General features: G+C 43.1%; 1 protein-coding gene across 1 annotated transcript in view; it reads right to left on the bottom strand.

Annotated features, from left to right (window-relative positions):
- The window catches only part of YPEL1 (yippee like 1), a 30,675-nt gene extending 16,794 nt beyond the window's left edge, over nt 1-13,881 (bottom strand). Inside the window, exon 1 of the mRNA XM_073629013.1 lies at nt 13,707-13,881. The gene's annotated coding sequence lies outside the window, so the exon portion shown is untranslated. The remainder of the gene's footprint in view (nt 1-13,706) is intronic.
- Between the last annotated feature and the right edge of the window lie 3,457 nt (nt 13,882-17,338).

The following is a 17,338-nucleotide window of genomic DNA, read 5'->3' on the forward strand; positions in this document are numbered from 1 at the left end:
CTACTGCAATTCATATGCTAGGGTGTCAACAATACTGCACTGCTCCTGAATTCAGAGCAGAGTTGACACTCTCTGACTGCTTGGACTACAATGGGATATGAAAATGTTGAAGGGGCTGTGACTACCAGCATTGTCACTGCTGATCGACAAGCCTGTAGCTTGTCAATCAGTACTTTGCCACACCTAGTCCTGCCCACTGCTTTTTTGATTGACAGCGCTGCTTTTGTTGCTGAAACACTCCCACTGTGATCTGAAGAGTCAGGGAGGGGGAAGCATGTGAGATTTGGCTAAAGCTAGCCATAGATAGTTAGAATCTTAGCCGGTTCAGCAGGAACCAGCCGAGATTCAAACCATGTATGTGGGCAGGCTGAATGTTCCCAAGTTGATTGATCGATCAGCTTGGGTACAATGAGCCTGTCAGATTTTACATGCGATTATTTGCTAGTGGCCATTACAGCTGATAGCAATAATCACTGTGTTCTCCCAGTGGGGACGGCTTCTGTGTTGATGGGGCTTATAGACGGAGCAATTTTCTTTCCTGCAACCCGTTGTTGCAGGAAAAAAAGTTGCTCCGTCTATAGCCGACTTAAAGTGATTGTAAACCCTTGTTTTTTTTTTTTTCATATACTTACCTCCACTGTGCAGTTAGTTTTGCACAGAGTGGTCCCGATGATCCTCTTCTGGGGTCCTCCAGCGGCGCTATCAGCTCCTCCCTGACTCGTATAACCCCCTAGGAGAAGCGCTCTCCCGGGGGTTACCTTGCAGGCGAGCTCCCGAGTCCAGCATTTGCATCCATAGATGCAGAACGCAGGACTTGGCCCCACCCCCGGGTCATTGGATTTGATTGACAGCGAGCTGAGCCAATGGCTGCGCTGCTATCAATCTATCCAATCAAGAGCCGTGAACCCTGGGCAGAGAGGAAGAACGCGTCTCTGCCGAGGAAATTAACGAGCTCAGGTGAGTAAAACAAGGGAGGGGGGGGGGGGGAGGGGCGGGGGGGGGGGGCGGTTGTCACTGTCAGAAGTTTTTTTTCACCTTAATGCATAGGTTACAACCCCTTTAAGTCAGATTAGGTAAAAGGGGTTTTTTTCTTTTTTTGTTCAATTCCTGAGGTCTGTACATCACATAGCAAGTGAATTTATACATTTAAAGTTCTACTTTAAGGGCCAGTTCACACCATAGAAACGCAGTCCGTATGCGCTCCAGATGCTTTTTTGATGCGTTCCAGTGCGTTTTTGATGTAGTCCAGTGCATTTCCCCCCCCTTTTTTTCCTCCTTAAACTTAAATAAGAACATGGGTATTCCAGTGTGTTTTTGATGCGTTTTCGATGTGGTCCAGTGCATCCCCCCCCCCTTTTTTTTCCATTAACCTTAAATAAGAACATGTTCCAGTGCGTTCCCGTGAGTTTTTGATGCTTTTTACAGCGTTCCAGTACAGTCCAGTGCAGGAAAATGCAGCATGTTCTACTTTTTTTTCTGGAACTGGAACGCATTGGAACTGCAAGCACTGGTGTGAACTATGCCATTGAAAACCATATAACCTACTTTCTATGCATTTTTGATGCAGAAAAAAAAAAAGGCACTGGACTGCATGTGGTGTGAACTGGCCCTAAGTGTATAACAGCTGCTTCCAAAAGAATCAGGGTTTGCAACTAAAATGTTCCTGACATTATTGGTTTGAAATTCATTAGAAAAGCATATTTTGAAAGCCTAAAACATACAGAAACAAGGAGTTAGAACACCTTGCAATGGATGATCACATTTTTCTAATGCATATTGGTACAAAGTGAATCTACAGAAGCACTGAATGAAAGAATCATCATGTTCCACTGTAGAGTAACACTAATGCCCCGTACACACGGTCGGATTTTCCGATGGAAAATGTCCGATCGGAGCGTGTTGTCGGAAATTCCGACCGTGTGTGGGCTCCATCGGACATTTTCCATCGGATTTTCCGACACACAAAGTTTGAGAGCAGGATATAAAATTTTCCGACAACAAAATCCGTTGTCGGAAATTCCGATCATGTGTACACAAATCCGACGGACAAAGTGCCACGCATGCTCAGAATAAATAAAGAGATGAAAGCTATTGGCCACTGCCCCGTTTATAGTCCCGACGACGTACGTGTTTTACGTCACCGCGTTTAGAATGATCGGATTTTCCGACAACTTTGTGTGACCGTGTGTATGCAAGACAAGTTTGAGCCAACATCCGTCGGAAAAAATCCTAGGATTTTGTTGTCGGAATGTCCGAACAAAGTTCGACCGTGTGTACGGGGCATAACAGTGCACTCATTGGCTCTGCATCCTCCTTACTATCAACAGCAAACAGAATGTTAAACAAACAGCAACTTGCAAGCAGAGCAAAACCATATCTGGGTCTAGTATCTAAGAATAGGCACATAAACATACCACACATCAGTGTGCATGTTAGGCTTCATGTACACGGGACATTTTTGCAACCTCTCCTGAACAATTAAACTTGACAGATCTTAACCGACGTTTAAAATGTCAGTTTTGCCGCGTTTAAAAGCATTAAAAAAAAAAAAAAAAAAAAAATATATATATACTTTTTTTCTCTCTTCAAAATAGCCAAAAATGAGAAATGCCTGTAAACGAAACGCGGCTAAACGCAAGTTACCGCTTGAAATACTTCTATACTCAGCTTCTGAACCCATTTTTTTGCGTTCCAAAAAAAGCCTCTAACTCGACTGCCTAGAAATGACTGTAAACGACCCTGTGTACATGTACTGATAAGATAACAGAGGTTCAGGAGCAGTTGCAAAAAAATGCCCAACTGCTTCTAAACGTCCGTTTACCAGCAGCAGGCCTAAAGCGAGCACGACCACATGCCTTTAGCAGATAACCAACAAAAGCTAATGTTGCAGATTGAATATGTAGCTATCAGTTGTCAGACAATAAAATGTACCATTTTCAGTTATGCGAGTGGTCAGAATTTGCATGGCTGTTGCCCGGTCTCACAAATTTGAGAAATGGGTATCAGACAGAATCAATGATCGCATTGCAATGAACTCAAGTCTTTTTCACTCCAAGGTTGAATATTTAGAGATTATTTTGGTAATCAGGTATTGTTGATGAATAATTCTGTAAATCTCATCATAATCGCATTAAAAGTGGAACTGTTAAAAGAAGCACATGGCATGAAAATGTGCAGTTAAAGAACCCGGCTTAAATACTAGCATGCTGATTTGGCAACTTAGTGTTGATGAATACTTTTGTTATGGGAATCGCAGCATACGACTGTTACTAATCACTTCTGTCTATGCAATGCAGAAATAAATATCGGTGTACTGAACATGGAATGTGTAACATGCAGATTTCTGCAGTATTCTGAAGCTGCTTCAGAAACACTAACAAAGGTGTCTCACAACACTATTGCACAACAAACAACTTTCCAAAGTTCAACATACTAATTGTGTGTAAACCCTAACAACTAACTTCTCTTATTTTCTCCTTGTTGGTCTATTAAAAGGAGAAGTAAAACCAAAGCTTGTTTGCTGTACTACTTCTGTGGTTCACAGGAGTGCAGTTTGTTCTGCACTCCTGTGACCCTTTTTCACAGCAGACAGCAGGCTGAAGCCCGTTGTCGGCTGACATCACAGAATCGGTCCAGGCTGGGAAAATATCACCTTGACCAGCATCTGGCTCAGCCTCTCAGCGAGCTGATCCTGCCCCCTCCACAGCCCAGCGCTCCACTGAGCAGACAGCAGTGACTGACAGTCACCAGCTCACTGAGCGATCAGTGGTGTCTGATCACTCAGTTCTCAGTCTTAGTTCCTGAATCCATCTAGGTAATAATGATTTTAACAACTTAAGGACCGGAAGGATTTACCCCCTTAATGACCAGGCCATATTTTTGCAATACGGTTATGCATCGCATTAACTGACATTTACGAAGTCATGCAATGTTGTACACAAACAAAATTTATGTCCTTTTTTTCCCCCCACAAATAGAGCTTTCTTTTGGTGGTATTTGATCACCTGCGTTTATTTTTTGTGCTATAAACAAAAAAAGGACAGTTTTGAAAAAACAAAAAACATTTTCTACTTTTTCCTATAATAAATATCCAAAAATATATAAAAAAAAAGTCCTCATCAGTTTAGGTCAATATGTATTCTTCTACATGTTTTTGATAGAAAAAAATAATTTAAAAAAAAAAAAAAAAAAAGAAGGTCGCAATAAGTGTATATTGATTGATTTGCACAAAAGTGTCTATAAAATAGGGGATATATTGATGGCATTTTTATTATATATTTTTTTTCTTTACTAGTAATGGCAGTGATCAGTGATTTTTAGCAGAACTGCGAGATTGCAGTGGACAGATCGGACACTTTTTTGGGACCATTGACATTTATACAGCGATCAGAGCTAAAAAAAATAGCCACAGATTATTGTATAAATGTCACTGGGAAAGAAGAGGTTAACACTAGGGGATGATCAAGGGGTTAAGTGTTCCCTAGGGAGATGTTTCTAAATGTGGGGGAGTGTACTCACTGGGGAGTAGAGAGACACATTGCTGTTCCTGATCACTAGGAAAAAGCAGATTTCCCTGTACTTCCCTGACAGAACAGGAATCTGTCCGTTTACATTGACAGATTCCCCCCCCCCCCCTTCTGGCTCTCCGAGGAGCGATCACGGGTTGCCGGCGGAAATTGCAGCGTAGGTGTACACACCAATTTGCGTAGCCATGCCAACCAGCCACAGTATATTGACGGCGTCTGGTCGGCATGCGGTTTAAAAAAAAAAAAAAAAGTTCTCAACGAACACTTAGCCAGCAAAATGAATGATACTTAAACATTTTGAAAGAGTTTGGAGCCCCTGGGCCAGCTATGGTTATATTGATATTTGGGGTTGGTTAATGTACTCAGGACTCTCCTCACATATATTGTGTCTAGTGATCCTTCCTCCAGGCTCCCTCTACTCTACTTCGTTCTTCCTTTTCTCTCTCTCTCTTTTCCTTTGTCGCATATCTCCATTTTTTATGATGCTCCAGACATGCCCTCCTTAGGACGTAGTTTGTGAGAATATTGAGCACTGTTTGGCTCTATGTTGTAATTTTTCCTTTTGCATGACGTTAAGCTAGAATGGATGTTTCTTCTCTCAGGGCTGGATATCCCTTGTGTTGTTGTTATGGCTACCCACTAATATAGAGATTTGGGACCTAATCTGGATGTGTTCTTTTATGTCCTGATCTGATGTCATGCTATATCACGTTTCTGCTTTGTTATGACTTTTGTCTTTGTATTTTGTATGTACTCTTGTACTTTACTTGGTTACAACAATAATAAAAAAAAAAAAAAAAAAGGTATTCTCTTTTAACCATTTGCCGACCAGCCACTGTCATTATACTGCAGCAGGTCGGCACAATCCCGCAAACCAATCAATATAAGCTCTTTGCAATTTTTATTACCAAAAATATGTGGAAGAATACATATCGGGCTAAAATGAGGAAAAAATTAGCTTTTTAAAAAAAAAAAAAAAAAAAAATTGGGGCTGTTTCTTACAGCAAAAAGTGCAAAATATTGTGTGTAGGTTTGTTTTTTTTTTTTTTTTTCAAAATTGTTGCTCTTTTTTTTGTTTATAGCACAAACAATAAAAACCACAGAGATGATCAAATACCACCAAAAGAGAGCTCTATTTGTGGGGAAAAAAAATTGTTTGGGAACAGCGTCGCATGACCGCGCAATTTTCAGTTAAAGTGGCGCAGTGCCGTATCGCAAAAAAATGGCCTGGTCATTGAGCAGCCAATTCTTCCGGGGCTGAAGTGGTTAAAGTGATAATAAAGTCTTGTCCCCCCGTTTAAAAATAACAAACATGTCAAGCATACCTGCTCTGTACAGGGGTTTTGCACAGAGTGGCCCAGATCCTCCTCTTCTCCAGGGTCCCTTGCCAGCACTCATGGCCCTTCCCTCCTGTTGAGCGCCCCCACAGCAAGCTATGGGGGCACCTGAGCCGCTGCTCTGTGTATACATTCAGACACGGAGCTACAGTTCAGCCCCATCCCCTCTTTCTCCTAATCGGCTAACTGACGTTGAATGACAGCAGCCGGAGGCAATGGCGCCATTGCTGTGTCTCAGCCAATCAGGAGGGAGGTCCTGGACAGTGATGCACTCATTTACATAGCTGGATAGAGATGGGGCTCAGTTAAGTATTAGGGGAGGCACACACACTTTTTTTTTTATCTGAATGCATTTAAAAAATAAATTAAATTCTGCCTTTACAGCCACTTTAAGGTGTCTATAGATGCTGATCTAGCTTCTAGCTGGTTATGGAAGTTTTTTTTTTTTCAGAAACTTTTGCAACTTCTCACATTCTCTTAAAAGTGCTATGTGAGTGGATGCGCTGCTCCCATCTGTGCTCTCTATATTGCCTGTGTATGTGCTATCTCAATAGCCTAATTTGGTTCACCATCCACCTAACAGGTTATATCTCATTTATACAATAATCATATGTTTGTATAATTCATCACATGTGAACAACAACTTAATCCAAATACTTTAAATCATATAAAAAGTCCAGTGACATATGTCACATCATGATAGACTCTTCTTCATATGTGTTGCGAATCATCCGTTATAATTGCCGTGGGCGGCGTGCTCTTGTGTGTGGTATCAGATTAAAAGTGACTTAGTGCTTCACCACCACCTGTGAGATTTGCCACTCACCAGATTAATCTTTAAAACTGCACCTTTGGTTCATTAACAGGGATAACCACTCCACTCAAAGGAAACTTTTCTCCAATATCTATACCAGGTCCTCAATGTTCCTCATGCAAACGGATAAAAAAACCATCATCGCGCAATAACGTTTAAAACCTTTATTCCATACATAAAGAACACTTTGCACTCACATTTCCAAGTGCCATTAGGCCGGCACCGAGCTTTTCCCGCAGTTAAGGACGGGTGGGCACTGCAGCCCGGTTCGTCTAGTGTGTGCTAGATGGTCTCCGTTGCCGCTTACGTTTTCCCCTGTTTGCGTTCGCGTCCTCTCCAAACCCCGTTCGTTCCCGGTCACGTGGGTACGATAATCTCCCAGCAGCCTCTACGCGTTTCGCAATCAAATTTGCGTCATCAGGAAGCTTCCTGATGACGCAAATTTGATTGCGAAACGCGTAGAGGCTGCTGGGAGATTATCGTACCCACGTGACCGGGAACGAACGGGGTTTGGAGAGGACGCGAACGCAAACAGGGGAAAACGTAAGCGGCAACGGAGACCATCTAGCACACACTAGACGAACCGGGCTGCAGTGCCCACCCGTCCTTAACTGCGGGAAAAGCTCGGTGCCGGCCTAATGGCACTTGGAAATGTGAGTGCAAAGTGTTCTTTATGTATGGAATAAAGGTTTTAAACGTTATTGCGCGATGATGGTTTTTTATCCGTTTGCATGAGGAACATTGAGGACCTGGTATAGATATTGGAGAAAAGTTTCCTTTGAGTGGAGTGGTTATCCCTGTTAATGAACCAAAGGTGCAGTTTTAAAGATTAATCTGGTGAGTGGCAAATCTCACAGGTGGTGGTGAAGCACTAAGTCACTTTTAATCTGATACCACACACAAGAGCACGCCGCCCACGGCAATTATAACGGATGATTCGCAACACATATGAAGAAGAGTCTATCATGATGCGACATATGTCACTGGACTTTTTATATGATTTAAAGTATTTGGATTAAGTTGTTGTTCACATGTGATGAATTATACAAACATATGATTATTGTATAAATGAGATATAACCTGTTAGGTGGATGGTGAACCAAATTAGGCTATTGAGATAGCACATACACAGGCAATATAGAGAGCACAGATGGGAGCAGCGCATCCACTCACATAGCACTTTTAATTTAATTTTTTCTCTGAAAAATTTTTTGGATGCAGCAGCTATAAATATCACTTACACCATTTTTGATAGGATAGTTTTTGCGCCAGTGACACATATATTTTCACAAATTCTCACATTCTCTGGCAAAATATTCTCCGCTAAAAAAAAAAAATATGATAGGCCAGTTTGCATTTTCCTGTACAACTGCTATCAACCCCCTACTCCTCCTCCATAGACAACTATGCGCACAGCAATTCAAGTGAACATATTTATGAAAAAGAGAGAATTCTACTGATCCACAAGAGCTCCACTGAATGGCCACAACAGGGAAAAAAAAAAAAAAAAAAAAAAAACACACACTACAATTGAAAAAAAAAAAAAAAAAAAGTTTCAATAACATTTTTTGGAAAAAAGGAAAGGGGAAAAAAAAAAATACTGCAACTTTGCCTGGCAATAAAGTCCACAAAGGGGACCAATGTTGAAATGGCACACTACTACCTTTAGCTACAAAATGGACTTGTAATACATCCCAATTTCTGAAGCTGGCCATACACAGTAAAGGACTGAGATATTAGAAAATTAGGGTCGATTTACTAAAACTGGAATGTGCAAAATCTGGTGCAGCTCTGTATAGAATCCAGTTTTTTTTTGGTCAAAGCTTAATTGAATAAACTGACGTTAGAAGCTGATCAGTTACCGTGCACAGCTGCACCAGATTTTGCACGCTCTAGTTTTAGTAAATCAGCCCCATTCTGTGCATTTGTACACAGGACAAAAGAATTTCCAGTTTTCATCTACTTTGTGTCACCCTATTAGAAGATCATCTGACTTGAACCTTGGATACAGTAAAAGTGAAGAACAAGTAAGGTTCTAGACCACATGGCAAGCACATCCACACTGTGTGGGCTCCTCATATAACACTGTAGTGCAAGGTTTACTGACCATGGTCAACATCTTCTATTTTAGCGATACAGTACCCTCGGCTCAGAACTGGAAATAGGGAAAATTCAGGGTACAGCAAGAAAGAAAGGAATAGCACGTTGAGAAGCAGAACTCTCCTAGCCTGGAAGTTCCATATGCAAATCTATTAAAACTTCCTGGAAATCAGAGAACGCCGATATGTGAAAAGAACAAGTGCATTCAGTTCTCTTTATGGCAGTATACATGAATGAGTTCAGCTGTATAAATAACACTATTCAGTAGAGGTTTCCAAGGTTACACATGCAGGAAACACGCATCAAAAACCTCTGGATAATATGACCAAAACCACTTTGATACAGAAACAGAGCCAAGACAGAGATGAGCATGAGCAGATTGGAGAGACGTGTGCCTGGTACCAAGGTAACCCCCCCCCTTCCCAATGTGACGTCAACCATCTGAAGGCTCCTTCAAACAAACACAGCACAAGTAGGTGGCCAGAAGATAGCACAGTACTCTTTGAGCGGAGACACAATAGAACCACACAGCTGTACAACAGTCTAGACGCTACGACTGTACGCTTAACCCCCTCATCAAACGGCAAAGAAGAATAAACGTACTATGCCAATGAACAGTTACACAAAACACAAAATGCTTTTCTGTGTATGTGAGAAGTAGCCTGCAGTCCATCAGTTGACATAACAACAGGAAGATGTGACCACTCTACATGCTTTCATGTATGTTGTCTTCTCAGCAAGTTTGCCCTTCAGGACTGTTGACATTCAACAGATACCAAACAAACCAAGGTAATTCTCTGTGTATATATACATATGAAACGTATGTACATAGCTCACAAAGTACTTGTTTACACAGTATACACAGCCAAAGCCCTCTTATAAAATTTCAGATGGAAGAATGTGAGCTGACAAACACAATTTGCTTATAGTCTACTCTTCAAACAAAGGAATAAGCACATGGCTGGGAAGATTTAGCCTAGGCTCACATACGTGCGATGCAGGAACCAGGACGATTCCAGCGCAGGTTCCCACATCGCATCTCTCCCACAGGCAGTTCACACTGCCCTCTGTGAAGGGCTGCGGGTGTCACTACATTGTTAATGACACCCCCAGATTGGTTCACAGATCGCAGTGCGAACTGTGAACTCGCACATGAATCAGATCGCATGGGAGAAAACACCCATGCGATCCAATTCTAGTGGAGGGGAAAAGAAAAAAGTTCCTGCACTATTTTCATGCGAATCCAATGCGAGTTCAGCCATACAACTGTATGGCTGAACTCACACTGAAAGACATTGCACTCTGCGGTGCGGGTGTGAATCACGCGTGATGTCTGAGATCGCACATATGTGAACCTAGGCTTACAATAAGACACGTGGTTACTCATTAAAATTGGAAGAAAAGGAGGTTTAACCTTAAACTGCGTAGAGGGTTCTTTACTGTAAGAGCAGCAAGGATGTGGAATTCCCTTCCACAGGCGGTGGGGAGCATCGATAGCCTCAACTACTATGTAACATTACCTGTTAGGCCTGTTGCACACAGGAGTAAAAAATGCTGAGTTTTTGACTGATTTGAAATGAGATGTATTGTTGTCTACGGAGCCATGCACACAGCTGAGTAAAGATCAGTAATACAGCATTGAGTATAGAGCAGTAAAACAAATATGGAAAAATTTACATTTGAATCCAGTAATTAAAGTGATTGTCTAGGCAATTAAAAAAAAAAAAAATTACACAAGAAGCCGCTTCCCATTAGCGCAAACGTGCGTGCTCACTCCGGAGCCCTGCTGCTGCATCCATTGACACAGACAGTGGGACTCGGCCTACCTCCCGCTCCTTCGTCACTGGCTTTGATTGACAGCACTAAGCGCCAATGGCTCCCGATGCCCCAGCGAGACCCGGAAGTGAGGGGAGAGAAGAGCTGCGGAAGTGTGCATGACGCTGGATAGAATAAGGGCTCAGGTAAGTGTGGGGGGGGATGCTGACAATTAAACATTTTTTACCTTAATGTAAGGAATACATCAAGGTAAAAAATGTTTAGGCTTTACAATCACTTTAACTCACGTGTTTACTCATTTAGACATGCTGGTAGGTTAATTGGATCCTGTCTAAATAGTATAGGTATGAATGTGAGTTAGGGACCTTAGATTGTAAGCTCCTTGAGGGTATAGGGACTGATGTGAATGTATAATATATATATGTAAAGCGCTGCGTAAATTGACGGCGCTATATAAGTACCTGAAATAAATAAATAAATAAAAATTTAGCCCTGGTTCACACCAGTATGGCTTTAAAATCACTACTTCAGCGTGATTTTAAAGCCGAAGATCAGTGCGATTTGGATCTGCAGTTTCACTGCAGCTAGCAACTTCATTTAGATTGTAAGCTCAATGAGCAGGGCCCTCCTATTCCTTCTGTATTGAACTGTAATGTAAATTGTACTATCCCCCTTTTATTGTAAAGTGCTGCATAAACTGTTGGCGCTAAATAAATCCTGTATAATAATAATTTAACAGAAGTCAATACAAGTCATAATGAAGTCATAATGAAATCGCAGAAAAGTAGAACAGGAACCTTTTTCAAAGTCGCTGCGACTTGAGTTGCAACTATTTCAATGGTTCCATTGCCGAAAATAAGGTGCGACTCGACATGTGATTTTGAACTGTCAAATCGCATTGGTGTGAACGAGAGCTTAATGTTTACACAAGTATAAGTGACTATATTACAATACTGGCAATGAAAAAGAGAATTTTACTCATCCATACGCTTACACACCTTTACTCAACATTACTCATGTCTTTACACACTGTTTTTTGCCCCTTGCACACGGGCATCACAAGTTCCTTCGTAAACATCACTAAATTATGATGCCCATGTGCAAGGGCCCTTAGCCTTTGTTTTAACTCACTGACCTACGGATTATAAACAGAAAACACTTGAAGGTCCTTGAGTATAGGACAGTGCAAAAAAAAAAATGACCCACTGCAAGTTTGTTTACATAAGATTACAGGAACAAGCATGCAGTGTTAGAGAAAACAGAACATAAACACAATGGAGTTTCCCCGACAGCAGTCCCCCATATATTTTGCCAGAATTTCTGGAACAAAGTCCATGGAGACCTTTGTTTTCCTACGCCAGAGAGCGCACACACAACAATCGAGGCACGCGGTCGACAAAAGCGACTGGTTTCAGAATCTCGCTGTTGGCTTCAGTCTAAAAATAGAAACTGTTCAGCCAGGGAGGCAAATCTCGCTGACAGCTCGGGGGTAATTATCCTATGATACATGGACAGTCGACATTCACACAACCCTAAAAAGAATTGCGCGCACAGGCTCTGTCCAAAAAGGCGAGATGAAAAAAAAAAAGAAACAAAGCGTATGGAGGGAAGGGACTGACAAATAACTATATACACGGCCAGCAGCAGAAACAGGAAGTGTGGAAAGAACACGCAGATGGGAAGGTTAGCTTTGTTTGGCTGAATACAATCCAAACAGTAAAATAAAAACCCTGATCTGGTTAGAATATGGACATTGTGTGTGTGTATATAAAATTCTCAGGGTAATCCAGACACAATACTACACAAGGATCCTGAGCACAGCTCTGCAAACAATAACACTGCTGTGCTAACACCTTCCAGCCCTTACCACAAACTATTTAAGACTACTTGGCAGTGCAGGAGGTTAATCATATCACTTTAATCCCTTTTAGACCAGTGAACTGGACAGAGGATCTCTTCTTGGTAGCGTCACAGGAAATCAGCTGGCTACCTACTGAGAAAAAAAAAAAAAAACAAAAAAAAAAAACAAAAAAAAAAAACAAAAACAAAAAAAAAACAGACTCCTAGAATATGATCTGCAGGCAAAAAACACATTGTTAATCAAGCGAGTGACGACGTCCCCTATGGCTGACAAACACAGAGCTCCAATCAGGCTGTGACGTAAACAAAGCATTACTCCAGTTACATGCAAGTGAACCTACAGATCGCTTAACCTTTTCAGTGCCGCTGCTCTATCGGACAGACGGATGAGCTGCTGGTTTGTCACCGTGTTTACTACTGATAATACCTTATTATGCGTGTTACCAATCAGCAGGGAAGATAGACACCTTGCCTTTTGTAACAAACATCCTGCCAGCTCCATCCTGTCATTACCTGAGTTTTACCAGTCAAGGAGAACAGTAAATACTTACAGCAGAGGAAAACAAAGAATCTCCAACACGAGGGAAGGCTATGACATGGCTTATGTGAGTTTTAGGCCTAACTGAAGAAAAGTAACAAAGAAAAAACAGGAGACTTGGGTTCATGATGTGGATACAAAGCACAGCAGATTAGGAGACGTGTATTGTGTCAATAGCAGCAGCCATAGGGGATCTAATACTATAGTCAATTAGAAAGCAAAGAGGTTGTTCTATCAAAGCCTCCAGACCAGGAACATGGTTTCTTCTTAAACAAAGAGGAAAGGTAGAAAAAAAAATATGATGTAAATCAGCAGCTCACACTACAAGCAGCCAGTCACAGTGCCATAGATGGAGAGACTGTCCAGTGCTGGGAGATGATGACAGAATACAGCACAAGGACTGGAGCACACAGAATCTGGAGCCAGCTGTGCATGGCAGCCAATCAGCTTCTATCTTTCATTTTCAAAGCTGAACTGAACAAGCTGAAGCTAGAAGCTGATTGGTTACCAGACACAGCTGCTCCAGTTTTAGTAAATCCCCCCCAGCCTCGTCCATGGAGTGCAGCACACAGGCTCCCAGGGACAGCAGTAGTGTGAGGAGTATGGAAGGAAGGACTGACTGGCACTGCTGGATAACAGGCTCAGCCTATGTACTGCCTTCCCCTTGCAGTGTTAGTGAGTGTGGTGTGCAGGCTCCATAGACATAGCTGGACCCCCTCATGTCCAGACACAATAGTCTCCCCTATTTCCTATACCTTCTGCTTCCCCTTCGCCTTACTCGGCACTGGCCCGTCCCTCCTCCTCTCTTCTATCTTCTTCAGTGTCCGTGTAGTTCATTCTCCGGGCGGCCTTCACTACCCACCACCACCACCACCGCCTCCTCACCCACCTCCTCCCGCCGCTTTTGTTTTGTTTCTGACTGGAGAACGATCAACGGCGGTTTAGAAGCAGAGGGGGAGCCTACGTAAAAACATTGCCCGTGCTGGCCAATCACGGTGTGCTTACCGTCACCCATCGCAAAGTTAGGAACCAATCAACCGACAGCACAGAACACTACAGCAGCAAGAACCTATCAAGAACCGAAAGCTCGTGCGTCACGACCAATGAGCGTTCATCATCTGTGATCCTCCACCAATAGCGAGCTTAGGCTGCCTCGAGACAAAGGATGTTTTGGTTGCGGTTGGGGAGGAGACTGCGAGGGAAGGCATGGTTTAGGAGCACAGCACATGCTCTATAGGGGCGCGTTGACCATTGGCTGCTGTCTGTGACAGTTGTACGCCGCGACCAATGGGAAGGAGGAGGCGGGAGTCTGGGCTGTTGTTTGGGTTCTGAACAACAGGCGCGAGCTCGGGTAGCACGCGGCGTGGAGGAGGGGCTGCGGGTGCGCGCGGATGGGGTATAAACAACAGGCGCGTGATGATTGTATGGGGGGCTACTGCAGTGTGTTTACCCGGATGGATCCCAGGCGCCCACGACACCTCTGGTGACAATTGTTGGCTTGGCGTATAGGCGTTACTGGGGCACGCGCAGGTCCAGCAGTTATTTGTAGAGATCAGTTCTCAAAATAGAACACATCTGGACATTGGACAAGGATTCCAAAAAGTGACCGTTTTATCTCCACTGTCTACTGTGATATCACTGTGCCGGGCACGTGATCCTGTGACATTGGAGCCAATGTGTACAAGCAGTGTCCCCGGGGCTTTGTTCTATACACCACGGAATATGGTGTGATATTTACCTATCAGTGATCCATAGCAGTGACGGCTGATGGAATTTTTTTTTTTCGGGGGGGCGCAAAACGCTATGCTGCTCCCCCCCCCCCCCCAGGTGGGTTGGTCGGTCGTTAGCACTTACTTACATCACCGGCGGCTTCCCCCGCTCAGTGTAGCGACGGCCTCTCGATCTCCTGCTTTCCATGGGTCATCACAGCAGTGGCTTCCATTCTTTACCTCCTATGCAAGTATTCTTTTTTTGGCCAATCAAAAAACGGGTCTCGCACCCACTTCTGATTGGCCAGATTGAGGATCAGTTTTTCAACAGCGAATGATCATTGGCTGTTTTAACACACCTGGGTGGGCTCTGGTGGCATTCTCTGCTACCCAAGGCCACCCAATTTTGAAGCCTATTAGAGCCTCTGGAGAAGAGGGGGAGCCCGAACAAGTGTCCATCAGGTTCTCCCACCAAGCCCAATAAGCAGATCTCCATAGCTGCAGACAGGGCAAGTTCAGAAAATATGGGAGAAATATTTTGGGGATAGACCACATCTCCGGCACTCTGGGGAATGAGAACGATTCATTTTATGTAGTCTAGGGGGAGTAAAGTAGGCCCTATCTTAAATTGTATAAGCCTGTTTTGCAGGGAGACTAATGTGTGGAAGGGGAAGTCCCAAATAGCATCCCAGTCATCATTTAAGTGTTGGATGTCACACTGCCACTTGGTCCTAAGATCATCTAGGGTAGGTAGGGATATTGAGAGTAAATGGGCATATAAGTGGGAGGTGGGCTTCTACGTACATACAGTCCTGAGCACTCATTCATGGGCCAATTGTGTCACTATGAGGGAGGTCTGTGGAAATTGGCTGGAAAAGGCATGGGAGAACTGCAGATCCCGAAAAAAGTATGAAGTGGGAACATTAAGGCTGGGTTCACACTTATGCAAATTGGATGCAGGGATTCGCATAGCAGGAGATTGTGACCAGCTGCTTTACACATCTCTGCAGTGGCTCCATTGCGAATTGCATAGGAGCATTGTGCGTCTTTTGGTCCACTTCAGGTCCGAATTCAGCCCAAAATTCAGGCTGAAATGGTGAATGGAGACGTACCAGACTCCTGCTGTGAGCCGTTGTGTGTTCTAGTGTGAACCCAGCCTTAAAGTCAGAAGAGAGGTGTGTTAGGGTCTCAATGAATCACCTGCTACCACTTGAGAGATGTACTTTATTTTATATTTGACACTGCCGGGGCTCTTTCAATTTTTTGCCTATTCAAGTGCTCACATAATTTCCTCACTCTAGCGTATTTCTACCAAACACATACCTGAAAGCCATATTTTTACTTTTTTGTAATATTTCGGAATATGGGGTTAAGAGGGCATTAAGGGAATATGGAGTTGTAGGTTTGAAATATTTTTTACATTTTATTAAACTTTTAGGGCAATACAGTGTAGTACTGTAAAAAAAAAAAAAAGAGGCACACAAGCTATACTATTAAACTGACAAGCAACTGGTCAATTTATATGAAGTTGAAGGATTTTAGCTTTTTTTTTTTTGTAGCTTTTACATCTGTTATGGCTGGCACTTCCACCAGTCAATACAGGTCAATTACTACTGGATAAAAAAAAAAAAATCGGATCCAAAACTACATAAAAAAGCCTTTTTTTCCAAGTTGTAATGAATCTGATTAGGATGCTGCTACTGTATTTAAGCAGTGCAGTGATGTAAAATTTGTGATGCCAAAATATGGTGGTTTTTCACTGTCACACTCAGAGTTGCATAATACATTGGTACATGTCACCTATGCCAGTGCCCAACTCCCCAATGTCCTATGATTGTCCATCCCTTGCCTATTAGCATTGAAAATGGCCAGAAACGAGTATCAAGATTCACCCCTTTGTACTTCTATTCGGTTTCAGATTTGAGTTGATATTTTTCTGACTTAAAAGGGGTTGTAAAGGTAAAAATTTTTTCACCTTAATGCATTAATGCATTTTCACTTCTGACAATACCGCCGCCCCCAGCCCCCCCGTTTTACTTACCTGACGCCTCGAAAGTCAGCTTCGCGTTCCCGACATCTATTCCTCCGCTCACCCTGGCCGCTGATTGGCTACAGTGGATGGATTGGAAGCAGCGCAGCCATTGGCTCGCGCTGCTGTCAATCACATCCAATGATGCGGCGCGCTGGGGGGCTGGGCCGATTGATACAGTAAGCGGCTATAGCCGCCGGCTGTATCACGGGAGCGCGCCCGCAAGCACTAACCACCATGCGAGGGAGCTCGCATTAAGGTGGTTAATGCTTGCGGGGAGGAGCTGAAACAGCCGCCGAGGGACCCCAGAAGACCAGGTTCGGGGCCACTCTGTGCAGAACGAGCTTCACAGTGAAGGTAAGTATAACATGTTTGTTATTTTAAAAAAAAAAAATTTTACCTTTACAACCCCTTTAACGATGGGTTTGAGAAATCCAGACACATTCGCGTATCCCTAGTGGTCAGTAAGAGCTTTACTATTTACTTACCTTAGAAAAGCTGCAGAGGCCCCACACAGCTTTCTTCCAGCTCCCTGCTCCATGGGCCATAACCATACAGATTGGATATTTCTCTGCCTGCATAGAACATAGCAAGTTATTCTAGTTGGCAGTTAGTATTTTGCTCTGTTATGTCTTGTTAGACCTGGGAC

Source organism: Aquarana catesbeiana, linkage group LG01 (assembly GCF_042186555.1).
Source record: "Aquarana catesbeiana isolate 2022-GZ linkage group LG01, ASM4218655v1, whole genome shotgun sequence".
NCBI lineage: Eukaryota > Metazoa > Chordata > Amphibia > Anura > Ranidae > Aquarana > Aquarana catesbeiana.